Consider the following 15,133-nt stretch of genomic DNA (forward strand, 5'->3'; position numbering starts at 1 on the left):
AACCATTACATCAATCAATCATTCAATCAATCAATCAATCAATCAATCAATCAATCAATCAATCAATCAATCAATTAATCAATCAATCAATCAATCACTCGGCCACCAACTCACCAACACACTCACTCACTCACTCACTCACTCACTCACTCACTCACTCACTCACTCACTCACTCACTCACTCACTCACTCACTCACTCACTCACTCACTCACTCACTCACTCACTCACTCACTCACTCACTCACTCACTCACTCACTCACTCACTCACTCACTCACTCACTCACTCACTCACTCACTCACTCACTCACTCACTCACTCACTCACTCACTCACTCACTCACTCACTCACTCACTCACTCACTCAATCAATCAATCAATCACTCAATCAATCAATCACTCACTCACTCGCCCACCAACCCACTCACTAACCCACCAACCTACTTACTCAATCACACACAATCCCACTCCCTACCGCACTCACTCACTCACTCACTCACTCACTCACTCACTCACTCACTAACCAACTCAATCACATGGGCCATGACAAGAGCACCTCCACGTGGTGTGGCCTGGATGAAGATGGATACTATTTCTTACATTAACGTTACGAAAAGTCATCCATCTTCTACAAAACGCTCTTATAATTTATAATATTTTAATAAGATATCAATTATAATAATTAAACAAGTACACAGAAATAAATAAAACAACAAATAAATAATATAATATTAAAAAAAATCCATTCTCATTTTTCTGGTCAGCCTTTTCTGGCCTGGTCAGCCTTTTCCCTCTATATCTATATTGGCAGCCATTTGGTCAGCCTTTTAGCACGACCCATGAATAACCAAATTCCGGAAAACCCGAAGTCTAAAAATACCTTTTGATAAGGGAGATTGCTCTCAATACTTTCATGATTCATATAACATGACCTATTTTGGAAGTTCTTTAATTTGTTTGTAAAAAACTGCTGAGCACTGCTGAAGGTAAACTGCTCGAATTTTTTTTCCAACGCTCTGAATTAAATCCGTTTTCCAAACATCTGCATCAAAATAAATGCTCGCTAAAAATCATATTTTGTGACATTTACAGCAATTCAACACTGCTATTTGTCCCTTTTTGCTACACAAGGCATACAATTTTATTCCTTTTGTTCTACTTATTGATCTACTTTGCAAACCAGTCTGTTGAAATTGAAGTTCAATTATTATAATAAATAATGGAAGGAGATGAGTGTGAAATACCCCCAAGATCACTTTGCATGATTATCAAATCCACTGGTCCGAATTTCCCAATACATCCCTCTATTGCCAAGCAAAAGGGAGCTACTGGCAAAAATTGTTCATGTCATTTGGTTTGATGCAGTTGGTTTTTCGGGTGTGTAAGTTTATTTTTATTCCCACTCCGGCAATGCCTATTTTATGAGTGCTCGGGTAAGATTGTTAGTCATATAAGTGGAGCAAAGTACTCGGGACAGAATAGCTACCCTTGTTCTTTTACGTGTATCAGTGTATAGTGCTCACTGTCACACAGGTCTTCAATGTAATTTCCCTCTCGAAAGGCGATAAGTATTTTTTAGCGGTGCGGCAGGGAATTGAACCTGTAACCCCTGGATTGACAGTCAAGTGAGTTACCACTGATCTGCCACATTCAGTCAGGGATTGGACCCTATAATGTACATACAACACCTGAAACATACTGTATGGTCTACCACTGAGCTATCAAGGTGGTTATACCTCTTGAAGTACCTGAAATCACCAGAGACAAATAATGACATTTTTTATGTCATTTTAAGCAACATTTCTACACAAATAAAACTTTTTGGGAGGGTAAATAATATGGCAGTTACATTTTCTCCAAAATAGGGGCAGTAAACCTCAAAAGCAAAAAGCAAAGAGTTGGTGTGGCTTTGAGTTCAAGCCATTCTAGAGTGTTAGTTATACATCTGTTGTTTTATACTTACAGTATTGAAAGAAGAGAGAAATGACACCAAAGGTGAAGTGGACAGCTGTTGTTATCACATGTCCCAGGAAGGAATGGTCACTTATTTTGCAGAGAGGTATACACAGGGGATTGGCTTGGTCAACTTCAATTTTGCTAGGTTTTAAATTTGGCTAAAACATACAATTACCAAAAGTATCATAGCCTATATTCACATAGACGTGTATGGGCCTTGGTTTCAAATTACATGACTGTACAACTCCCTTCAAATTAATTTCCTAATTTGCGTTACAGGTTATTATGTGAACTATACTTAACATGAACATGTATCACTTCTTCAGAGTTAGAGTTTAGACAGACGAAGGGTTACATTGACAAGGATGTGTTCTTATTGGCTGTTGAGGACCCAAAACAAGATGTCGGCAGCGGAGGGGCCACAATCAACGCCCTGCTGACTGTGGCAGAGTACATCAGTGCCCAGAGGGGATTCACTGTATGTAATAACAGCGCTTCAGTCATAAATGTTGTTATAGTTTTGATTAGAAGTTCAAAGTGAGCGCAAGGAGCAAGCCCTTATTAGTCATTAAGATTTTATAAGATATGTTCACACTGACTGGGATAACAACCAGTTTTTCGCAGGTAAAATTATGACGTCATGTCTGTATGTCAAGATGCAATTCTTAATGATTAAGCGTGTTACTTATTGAAGGCCATTAGGGCAATTGGCTGGAAATGTAGGTTTAATATTATGAATATTACCTTTAACCATTGCAGTTATATGTGTAAACATAGAAGTTATGTTAAAAGGAGTTTAAGGTAGAATCCATGTAATCAATTGATACTTATAATAAATACTATTGTCATTTCAGGTTTTGACCACAGATATTTTGAAAGATGCTCGCATTCTTATCTTACACAATGTAAGTTTCATAGCATTCGAATGCTACAAGCATCATGTATGCAGCTACATGTTTTAGTGGAACAATAATTTAATTTAATTTATTTATGTATTTATATTATTTATAATTATGATAGTTATCATAATGGCATATTGCCTATCCTTACCCAGCACCTACACGTAAATGAATGTAAACCATGAACCCTGCTTTAATAATCAAATGAATTATATGCCGATGTCTCTATCCATATCTTATTCCTTGATCTATTGTTTAAAGCCTAAAAAGTGGTAGTGTATACAAACAAGAAAAAGGTGTATTAGTTTTTATTAGGCAGAAAAATGGTGTTTTATGCATCGTTTAACTGTGCAAGTTTGTATTAAGATGCTGTTAATGCATAAGTCAAAAGTTCTGTGTTGGCACCATCTCCATGATAGTCGCGTTATGAACATGTACTCTTGTGAGGTCAGTACACATCTGTTATGATTTATGTCCCTTTGTTCCTGTTACTTGTAACACAGGGGCGGGGCTATGCCTATGACAGCTGTGGCCGACCATTCACCAGTTTACCAGTCAAGATGTGTGGGTTGGACCATGAAGGGATTGTCAGCATGGTGGATCTTACAGTCAAGCTGATTACTGAAAAGGTACTCATGATTAAAGATTGTTACAGAAAACTCAGGTTTCAAGTTCAAAAATGGTGTGCAAGATATATGCCAAGGTCATTATTAGCTCCTCTATATTTCAGAGAAACAAGTTGGGGTATTATGATAGCCTTGGTGTCATTAGGTGTACGTCATCATCATACCAATACATGAACAATCTTAGCCATAACGAAAACAAACATTCTAAAGGTATTCAAATGAAACTTGGTACACATGTTGGTAGAGACAGTAATGTGGTGCATAGCAAATTTTGTGTTTTGTCCTTTTTTTACTGAAATATGACCGATGTGGAAAGGGACTAGAGACTGATTTGATCAACTTAAAGTTGTTGTCACATTCGAGCTAAAAAAAGTAAGTATAAGATAAACAAATCAAAACTAAATGAATTAAACAATGTAATTCTCTCTTTTTGTTTTACATTTCATATTGGGGTTCACTATGGACTCATTGAAGCCCCTCTTTGGGTCAGCAGCCTTGATCTGACCCTGTTCCTGCCTTTCATTGTTCATCTTCGTATCTATGCTACATTTCAGATTGGGGTTCACCCAGGAGCTGGTGTTTGGGTCGGCAGTCTTGATCTGACCCTGTTCCTGCCTTACACTGTTCATCTTCGTATCTATGCTACATTTCAGATTGGGGTTCACTCAGGAGCTGGTGTTTGGGTCAGCAGCCTTGATCTGACCCTGTCCCTGCCTTACACTGTTCATCTTCGTATCTATGCTACATTTCAGATTGGGGTTCACTCAGGAGCTGGTGTTTGGGTCAGCAGCCTTGATCTGACCCTGTCCCTGCCTTACACTGTTCATCTTCGTATCTATGCTACATTTCAGATTGGGAATCACTCAGGAGCTGGTGTTTGGGTCAGCAGTCTTGATATGATCCTGTCCCTGCCTTTCATTGTTCATCTACGTATCTATGCTATATTTCAGATTGGGGTTCACTCAGGAGCTGGTGTTTGGGTCAGCAGTCTTGATATGATCCTGTCCCTGCCTTTCATTGTTCATCTACGTATCTATGCTACATTTCAGATTGGGGTTCACTCAGGAGCTGGTGTTTGGGTCAGCAGTCTTGATATGATCCTGTCCCTGCCTTACGCTGTTCATCTTCGTATCTATGCTACATTTCAGATTGGGGTTCACTCAGGAGCTGGTGTTTGGGTCAGCAGTCTTGATATGATCCTGTCCCTGCCTTACACTGTTTATCTTCGTATCTATGCTACATTTCAGATTGGGGTTCACTCAGGAGCTGGTGTTTGGGTCAGCAGTCTTGATATGATCCTGTCCCTGCCTTACACTGTTTATCTTCGTATCTATGCTACATTTCAGATTGGGGTTCACTCAGGAGCTGGTGTTTGGGTCAGCAGTCTTGATATGATCCTGTCCCTGCCTTACACTGTTTATCTTCGTATCTATGCTACATTTCAGATTGGGGTTCACTCAGGAGCTGGTGTTTGGGTCAGCAGTCTTGATATGATCCTGTCCCTGCCTTACACTGTTCATCTTCGTATCTATGCTACATTTCAGATTGGGGTTCACTCAGGAGCTGGTGTTTGGGTCAGCAGCCTTGATCTGACCCTGTCCCTGCCTTACACTGTTCATCTTCGTATCTATGCTACATTTCAGATTGGGGTTCACTCAGGAGCTGGTGTTTGGGTCAGCAGTCTTGATCTGATCCTGTCTCTGCCTTACATTGTTCATCTTCGTATCTATGCTACATTTCAGATTGGGGTTCACTCAGGAGCTGGTGTTTGGGTCAGCAGTCTTGATCTGACCCTGTCCCTGCCTTTCACTGTTCATCTTCGTATCTATGCTACATTTCAGATTGGGGTTCACTCAGGAGCTGGTGTTTGGGTCAGCAGTCTTGATCTGACCCTGTCCCTGCCTTACATTGTTCATCTTCGTATCTGTGCTACATTTCAGATTGGGGTTCACTCAGGAGCTGGTGTTTGGGTCAGCAGTCTTGATATGATCCTGTCTCTGCCTTACAATGAGGGTAATTTTTGGAACTAAGTTTTTCAACTTGTTTTTCTCTGTCAGATTATATACATTGTACAATAAAATGAGTAATTACTAGATTACAAACTTCATGAATGAAAGGCAAATTTAAAAGTAAAGAAATGCCCCCAAAAAAGAAAACTAAATAAAAAATCACAACAAATACAAAAAAAGGTTGAGGTTTATCCATGGCGTTGGTGCTGTCAGGGTTGTTGTCTTTGGCGTCATTGTTAAAAATCGTTAAGATATGAAATAACTTAAAAATATTTTATGATATTTAAATGAAACTAAGTACACTGTTGCAAGAGACAACACACATGTATAGCAATTCACATAAATCTGGTATTAATCATTGTTGAGTTATGTCTCTTTTTTGACAGTTCAATAACAGATGAGCATTGGTTTCACTCTGCGGCGCTCGTGTTTAAGTTCCAAATTACTACTTTGCATCTGTGTTGCAGCTGTGCCTTGGGAAAAATGCGATGTTTGTGCCATAACTGTTCCATCATCTCCGATGTACTGTCATCAACACGGTGTCTACAAGCTGGATAGTTAGGTACAATGTTGGCATTATTTGACCATATTGCCATTTCTGTTACACTTCACTCTGTCTAACATGAGTAATGCTTACATGTCACGCATGAAATGGCCCTTGACTTACTAAAGATAATCTCTACAATCATTTTTCACACGTAGCACCAGACATATTGCACGTACACTCAGTAAACCTTATAGGAATGTTGAACAGCATTTGCTATTGGGCACCTGCCATTTCTGTGACATTTCACCTGTTAATAGAAATCGACATTTCACCATTTAAGTGTCCAGTTGTCATACCGGGGTTATTCATCATGACTGTGATAGCTCTTATTATTTTGGCTGTTTATTGTGTGTCGTACAAGTTTTTAAAAACTCTCTTGTAGCAATAAAATATTCTACCTGAAATTGATCAGATTTTTTTGTTGTTTTTTTATGAAATTAAGCCATATTTACTGTGTTGTCTTCGGTGTGAAACTTGAAGCTCTCTAACTTATTTATTTGTTATCCAATCTATACTATACTTATTTGCAATGTTTATTGGTAAAGCATCTTGACTAGATTCAATCAACAGCTTTATCGATCTATTCGCTCTGGAGTTATGACCCTTGAATTTTTTATGGTAGCATTTTGTGCAATTTTTAGCTCGACTATTCGAAGAATATGGAGAGCAATACTACTCACCTAAGCGTCGGCGTCGGCGTCACACCATGGTTAAGGTTTTGCATGCAAGCACACATAGGTTAATATCTCAACAACTACTTGAGGTATTGCATTAAGACTTTATACAATGGTACTCAACCATCCAACCTACTTAATTAACCAAGTTAGATAACTCTAGTTTGCATTTAATGCAAATAATAGGCCTTTATTATTCGACTTAGAAATTCTGGTTAAGGTTTTGCGTGCAAGCACACGTAGGTTAATATCTCAGCAATTACTTGAGGTATTGCATTCAGACTTGATACAATGGTACTCAACAATCCAACCTACTTAATTAACCAAGTAAGATAACTCTTGTTTGCATTTAATATAAATAATTGCCCTTTATTATTCAACTAAGATATTCTGGTTAAGGTTTTGCATGCAAGCACACATAGGTTAATATCTCAACAACTACTTGAGGTATTGCATTAAGACTTTATACAATAGTACTCAACCATCCAACCTACCTAATTAACCAAGTTATATAACTCTAGTTTGCATTTAATTCAAATAATGGCCCCTTTTTTAGACATAGAAATTCTGGTTAAGGTTTTGCTTGTTACCACTTTTAAGTAAATACCTCAGCGAATACATCATATATTCACGCCGGGTAATCATTGAAGCCATAACATTTTGTTATGTGTTGAAAATGCTCCAACGCGTCTTCCGTTATAGTGCCAATGAGTGGAATATGGATGTAAACAGTGAGTATGGTTTCTTATTTTTCATTTTTAGAGGTTTATACGAGTAAATTTAAAAAATTGGAGAAAGTAGTTCCACATAGGAATGGCCATGAGTTGTTCTAAATGTAAAAGTTCTGAATTAAATTTAATATCTGATCGTCTAGAACTTGCATAACTTGATAGACGTTAGTGTTGACAACGTAAAAATCTGGATTTTCGTGAGAATTGTTCTCGTACCTTAGGTTTAAGCATTTTCTTTACATGTGTGTGGCTTTTTATTGACAAAAGGTTGCCGCGTTACAAATATTAAAACTTCATTTGTTATACATGCTGCACTATGCTCGATTTTCTGAACGTTATGGTGCCAATGAATAGGTTGTGGTGCTCATGAATAGTAATTTAGTAGGAAACGAATTGTGAAAAAACTTTAGGCATTTCATAACATGAAAATTAACAATAACTGAATTAATATCATTTCCGATCTTTTTAAAGTATGACCTACTATCACAAGGCTTCGCAGACTTAAAGGTTCATTTGGTGTCTTATAAATTAATACTTGATAGCAAATGGTCGTCGTAATTCTAATTCTGTATTTCTAGATATTATAAGGCAAAAATCTAACGATTGTGTTTATATATTTTCAGATGGGTGTCTTTAAAGGGAAAAGGAGGCGGGGCTATTCATGTCGAGAAAAAAAATCACTCCGTAGCTCAAAATTTGCAGTCATTCACCCAAATAAACAAGCACTCCCTTGACATCTCAGAAAAAAAGATTAACGACTCAATAGTGAGTGATCATCTTTCTGTTTAGATACACATGCTCACATATTTAAACTCAATGGGCTTTTGTTATAGTAAAAACAATATTATGAATAAATTAATACTTAATAGCTTTTTTTCTAATCCTTAGTAAATCAATGTATAATATAAATTATTAATATTATGTTTTCTAATGAAAACAACATTTTTGTGTCACCTTGGAAGTATGGCAGGCACATTGGAGTGGCTGTCAGCGTTAACTTTCATTTCTGATCAATAACTTTTGAATGACTTTTTCAAGATTATGTATACGTTGTTTGTGCCTTTGTACGTGGCCCCTCTTGATTTCGGCGCTCTCAACAAACAACACTTTTGATAAAGTGGAATTCTAGTTAGCTTGTAACAATTATGTTTTATTATTTTTTAACCTTGGTGTCTTCGTTGCTGTGGCTGTAGCTGCACAAATCCATAAAATTTATTAATAGAACACTTAGAACATATATTCGCAACGTCATTAAAAATAATCAATCATGTGTAGTAGTCCTATCATTCTTGCTGAATTAGTTGTTGAGTTATGCCCCTTTGTAAATAGAGAAAATAAGACGAGCATTGGTATCTGTTGCAGTTCTCTTCTTTTTTACATTATACTTACATTTAAATTGCTCTTGTTTTTGTTTTTCTCTGACATGTCTATTTTATTTTTCAATTGTAAAGCAGTCCTACAACACTGGCCACGTGCATGGCCAGAAGTCCATTTTCTGTATGCAAGAATAATACTTTATGTTACAGGAAGGACTATCTCTCAGGTATACGCCCAAAACCAATGGTGTACATGTGGACGGTCAAACATTAAAACGACTAGGCAGTTTATGATACAGTCAGTACTTTACATTTACTTTTGTCAAACATTTAGTACATCGTGTATACAAACAGCTATATTTATGTAGGTCCTTGATAGTGTTCAAAGGTCCCTGTTGTTAGTATATGTACGTCATTATTAGTTAAATGGTCCTTGTCGTAGTCTATATACATACTTTTTGTTGGTGTATGTAGGTCCTCGTTGGTGGTGTTTTAGGTCTTTGTTGTTGGTGTATGTAGGTCGTCGTTGGTGGTGTTTTAGGTCTTTGTTGTTGGTGTATGTAGGTCCTCGTTGGTGGTGTTTTAGGTCTTTGCTGTTGGTGTATGTAGGTCCTCGTTGGTGGTGTTTTAGGTCTTTGTTGTTGGTGTATGTAGGTCCTCGTTGGTGGTGTTTTAGGTCTTTGTTGTTGGTGTATGTAGGTCCTCATTGTTGGTGTTTGAGGTCTTTGTTGTTGGTGTATGTAGGTCCTCGTTGGTGGTGTTTTAGGTCTTTGTTGTTGGTGTATGTAGGTCCTCGTTGGTGGTGTTTTAGGTCTCTGTTGTTGGTGTATGTAGGTCCTCATTGGTGGTGTTTTAGGTCATTGTTGTTAGTGTATGTAGGTTCTAACTAAAATTGAATGAAGGTCTAATGAAATTGTATGTAGATCATTACAGTAATTGTATGCAGGTACTTACTGTTATTGTACGTAGGTCATCACTGTAATTGTATGTAGGTCCTTATTGTACATGCATGTAGGTTCTTACAGGTATGTAGTTCATTACTGTAGATGCATGTAGGTCCTCATTGTTCATGCATGTATGGCCTTACTGTAATTGTATGTATGTCCGTTCTGTAATTGTATGTTGGTCCTTACTGTACATGAATGTAGTTCCCTACTATAATTGAATGTAGGTCCTTACTGTTATTGTATGTAGGTCATTACTGTAATTGTATGTAGGTCATTACTGTAATTGTATGTAGGTCATTACTGTAATTGTATGTAGGGTCTGACTGTTATTGTATGTAGGTCATTACTGTAATTGTATGTAGGGTCTGACTGTTATTGTATGTATGTCATTACTGTCATTGTATGTAGGGTCTGACTGTTATTGTATGTAGGTCATTACTGTAATTGTATGTAGGTCATTACTTTAATTGTATGTAGGGTTTGACTGTTATTGTATGTAGGTCATTACTGTAATTGTATGTAGGGTCTGACTGTTATTGGATGTAGGTCATTACTGTAATTGTATGTAGGGTCTGACTGTTATTGTATGTAGGTCATTACTGTGATTGTATGTAGGGTCGGACTGTTATTGGATGTAGGTCATTACTGTGATTGTATGTAGGGTCTGACTGTTATTGTATGTAGTTCATTACTGTAATTGTATGTAGGTCATTACTGTAATTGTATGTAGGGTCTGGCTGTTATTGTATGTAGGTCATTTGTGTAATTGTATGTAGGTCATTACTTTAATTGTATGTAGGGTCTGACTGTTATTGTATGTAGGTCATTACTGTAATTGTATGTAGGTCATTACTGTAATTGTATGTAGGGTCTGACTGTTATTGTATGTAGGTCATTACTGTAATTGTATGTAGGTCATTACTGTAATTGTATGTAGGGTCTGACTGTTATTGTATGTAGGTCATTACTGTAATTGTATGTAGGTCATTACTGTAATTGTATGTAGGTCATTACTGTAATTGTATGTAGGGTCTGACTGTTATTGTATGTAGGTCATTACTGTAATTATATGTAGGTCATTACTGTCATTGTATGTAGGGTCTGACTGTTATAGTATGTAGGGTCTGACTGTTATTGTATGTAGGTCATTACTGTAATTGTATGTAGGTCAATACTGTCATTGTATGTAGGGTCTGACTGTTATTGTATGTAGGTCATTACTGTAATTGTATGTAGGTCATTACTGTTATTGTATGTAGGGTCTGACTGTTATTGTATGTAGATCATTACTGTAATTGTATGTAGGTCATTACTGTAATTGTATGTAGGGTCTGACTGTTATTGTATGTAGTTCATTACTGTTATTGTATGTAGGTCATTACTGTAATTGTAAGTAGGGTCTGACTTTTATTGTATGTAGGTCATTACTGTAAGTGTATATAGGTCATTACTGTAATTGTATGTAGGTCATTACTGTTATTGTATGTAGGGTCTGACTGTTATTGTATGTAGATCATTACTGTAATTGTATGTAGGTCATTACTGTAATTGTATGTAGGGTCTGACTGTTATTGTATGTAGGTCATAACTGTAATTGTATGTAGGTCATTACTGTAATTGTTTGTAGGTCCTCAATGGAATTGTATGTAGGTCTTGTCATTAATGTTGAATGGAATGTGTTGTATGTGTCTATGTGTTTGTGTTTATCGCCTAGCTGTAAGTGTATATGTGTAAGTATATATAAGTCCTAGCTGTAAGTGTATATGTGTAAATGTTAACGAGTCCTAGCTGTAAGTGTATATGTGTAAGTCAGTCCTAGCTGTAAGTGTATGTATGTCCTTGTTGTATGTGTATATAGGTCCTAGCTTAAAAGTTCATCAAATAAGTGTTGAAAGTCTGAGTGAAATTTTCTTTCATAGTGCAAAAGAAGTATCTTTTTCAATGTGTTTCTAAGGAGTCAATAGTTGCGTTTTATTGTGTAAGGCAAATTCTTGGTACTCATTATTGCCAAAATTGGAATATTTAGCAAAATTTGTCAGGGTTTCAGGTGGAAAGGACTCATCAACAAATACGTATTATTCCTCCAAATTGCATAGGAAATGTTGGTAAAAGAAGTTATTAAGAACGCTTCTTGCTAAACACAAAACTCACATGCTTCATTTCAGGCCGAGAGATCTGAAGATCGGTGTTACAAATCTGTCATGGAGCTTGATGGAGCTAAATACACAGCCAGTTTCTGGTAAGGCAGTGCTTGATTTGAAAGGATATATTAATATTGAGACATATAAACTTGTAAATATGTGTATTCATTGTACAAATGAATTTGGTTTGAACTTTTTGAGAACATAAAAAATCGTATGTGAATATAGCAGCAAAAAACTAGTTTGTTGAAATATTTAGAAGGCTTCAAGTCCTCTTGGCCTTTAATGATTCATGTGGTTCATTCAAGCAATAATTTAGTCTAGTTTAGCATTGAACGTGTCCTGTTGTTCATTCAAGTTAGGTTCATTAAAATATTAAAAATAACTTAGTCTAGTTTGGCCTTGCCTGCCGCATGTTGTTCATTGCAGTAATAATTCTGTGTAGTTTGGCCTTGACTCCGCATGATTTTCATCGCAGTAATAATTCTGTCTAGTTTGGCCTTGACGCCACATGTTGTTCATAGCAGTTATAATTCTGTCCAGTTTGGCCTTGACCGCCGTATGTTGCTCATTGCAGTAATAATTTTGTCCGGTTTGTCCTTGACTGCCGTATGTTGTTTATTGCAGTAATGATTCTATCCTGTTTGGCCTTGAACGCCACATGTTGTTCATTGCAGTAATAATTCTGTCCTGTTTGGCCTTGAACGCAGTATGTTGCTCATTGCAGTAATAATTCTGTTCTGTTTGGCCTTGAACGCCGTATGTTGCTCATTGCAGTAATAATTCTATCCTGTTTGGCCTTGAACGCCGTATGTTGCTCATTGCAGTAATAATTCTATCCTGTTTGGCATTGAATGCCGTATGTTGTTCATTGCAGTAATAATTTTGTCCTGTTTGGCCTTGAACGCAGTATGTTGTTCATTACAGTAATAATTCTATCCTGTTTGGCCTTGAACGCAGTATGTTGTTCATAACAGTAATAATTCTGTCCTGTTTGGCCTTGAACGCAGTATGTTGTTCATTGCAGTAATAATTCTGTCCTGTTTGGCCTTGAACGCCGTATGTTACTCATTGCCGTAATAATTCTATCCTGTTTGGCCTTGAACGCAGTATGTTGTTCATTGCAGTAATAATTCTATCCTGTTTGGCCTTGAACGCAGTATGTTGTTCATTACAGTAATAATTCTATCCTGTATGGCCTTGACCGCCGAATGTTGCTCATTGCAGTAATAATTCTATCCTGTTTGGCCTTGAACGCAGTATGTTGTTCATTACAGTAATAATTCTATCCTGTATGGCCTTGACCGCCGAATGTTGCTCATTGCAGTAATAATTCTGTCCTGTTTGGCCTTGAACACTGTATGTTCTTCATTGTAGTAATAATTCTATCCTGTTTGGCCTTGAATGCTGCATGTTGTTCATTGCAGTAATAATTCTATCCTGTTTGGCCTTGACCGCTGCATGTTGTTCATTGCAGTAATAATTCTGTCCTGTTTGGCCTTGAACACCGTATGTTGTTCATTGCAGTAATAATTCTGTCCTGTTTGGCCTTGAACGCCGTATGTTACTCATTGCAGTAATAATTCTATCCTGTTTGGCCTTGAACGCAGTATGTTGTTCATTACAGTAATACGTCTATCCTGTCTGGCCTTGAACGCAGTATGTTGTTCATTACAGTATTAATTCTATCCTGTATGGCCTTGACCGCCGAATGTTGCTCATTGCAGTAATAATTCTGTCCTGTTTGGCCTTGAACACTGTATGTTGTTCATTGCAGTAATAATTCTATCCTGTTTGGCCTTGAATGCTGCATGTTGTTCATTGCAGTAATAATTCTATCCTGTTTGGCCTTGAATGTTGCATGTTGTTCATTACAGTAATTATTCTGTCCTGTTTGGCCTTGAACACCGTATGTTGTTCATTGCAGTAATAATTCTGTCCAGTTTGCCCTTGACCGCCGTATGTAGTTCATTGCAGTAATAATTCTGTCCTGTTTGGCCTTGAACGCTGAATGTTGTTAATTGCAGTAATAATTCCATCCTGTTTGGCTTTGAACACCGTATGTTGTTCATTGCAGTAATAATTATATCCTGTTTGGCCTTGAACGCAGTATGTTGTTAATAACAGTAATAATTCTGTCCTGTTTGGCTTTGAACGCTGCATGTTGTTCATTGCAGTAATAATTCTATCCTGTTTGGCCTTGACCGCTGCATGTTGTTCATTGCAGTAATTATTCTGTCCTGTTTGGCCTTGACCGCTGCATGTTGTTCATTGCAGTAACAATTCTGTCCAGTTTGCCCTTGACCGCCGTATGTTGTTCATTGCAGTAATAATTCTATTATGTTTGGCCTTGAACGCAATATGTTGTTCATTGCAGTAATAATTTTGTCCTGTTTAGCCTTGAACACCGTATGTTGTTCATTGCAGTAATTATTCCGTCCTGTTTGGCCTTGAACACCGTATGTTGTTCATTGCAGTAAAAATTCCGTCCTGTTTAGCCTTGAACACTGTATGTTGTTTATTGCAGTAATAATTCTATCCTGTTTGGCCTTGAACGCCGCATGTTGTTCATTGCAGTAAAAATTCCGTCCTGTTTGGTCTTGAACGCCGTATGTTGCTCATTGCAGTAATAATTCTGTCCTGTTTGGCCTTGAACGCCGTATGTTGCTCATTGCAGTAATAATTCTGTCCTGTTTGGCATTGAACGCCGTATGCTGTTCAGTGAAGTAATAATTCAGTTGATTTTGCCTTGGATAATAATAATTTAGTTGAATTTAGCCTAGGAAGCCAAATTAAATTTATTTAAGAAATTATTTAGTCCATTTCAAGGCTGAAGACTGAATGTTAAGTTATGATTTTTTTTAGTATTTAGTGTAGTTGGTCTCAAACGCGGAGTGATTTCCATTGTAGAATGGCTTATGTCGTTTTCGGGGTTTTTTTACAACAAATATTTCTTGTTTCAGGGAGAAAACTAAACAGCTTGCAGAGGAGGCAGCTGCCATTGTTGGTCTTACTGTTCTTGGAGAAGAAGACGGAAGAAAACCAGACGTAACTAGCCCAAATGATGATGTTACTGAGGCATGGAGTTGTCACTTCAGATCATGTGATATTGACGTCACGTATAGTCAATAAGACATAAACACTTAAAAAAGAGAAAGGCTCTTTCTGATTCTAAAAATGGTGTCTATATTGACAATGATAGTTTTAAAGTTGACAAAAATGAAGGTGATCAAGACAGTACGAATGTAGATTCTGCTTATCCTAGTCTCGGTAGTTGATGGCTTTAATT

General features: G+C 37.1%; 1 long non-coding RNA gene across 1 annotated transcript; it reads left to right on the plus strand.

Annotated features, from left to right (window-relative positions):
• Positions 1-5,932: 5,932 nt before the first annotated feature.
• Positions 5,933-14,928, plus strand: LOC128242842 (uncharacterized). The gene is made up of 4 exons (XR_008262724.1): positions 5,933-6,050; positions 8,967-9,054; positions 11,869-11,942; positions 14,808-14,928. It is a non-coding gene; the product is annotated as an uncharacterized LOC128242842 (long non-coding RNA).
• Positions 14,929-15,133: the final 205 nt, after the last annotated feature.

The sequence above is a fragment of the Mya arenaria genome, chromosome 8 (assembly GCF_026914265.1).
Source record: "Mya arenaria isolate MELC-2E11 chromosome 8, ASM2691426v1".
NCBI lineage: Eukaryota > Metazoa > Mollusca > Bivalvia > Myida > Myidae > Mya > Mya arenaria.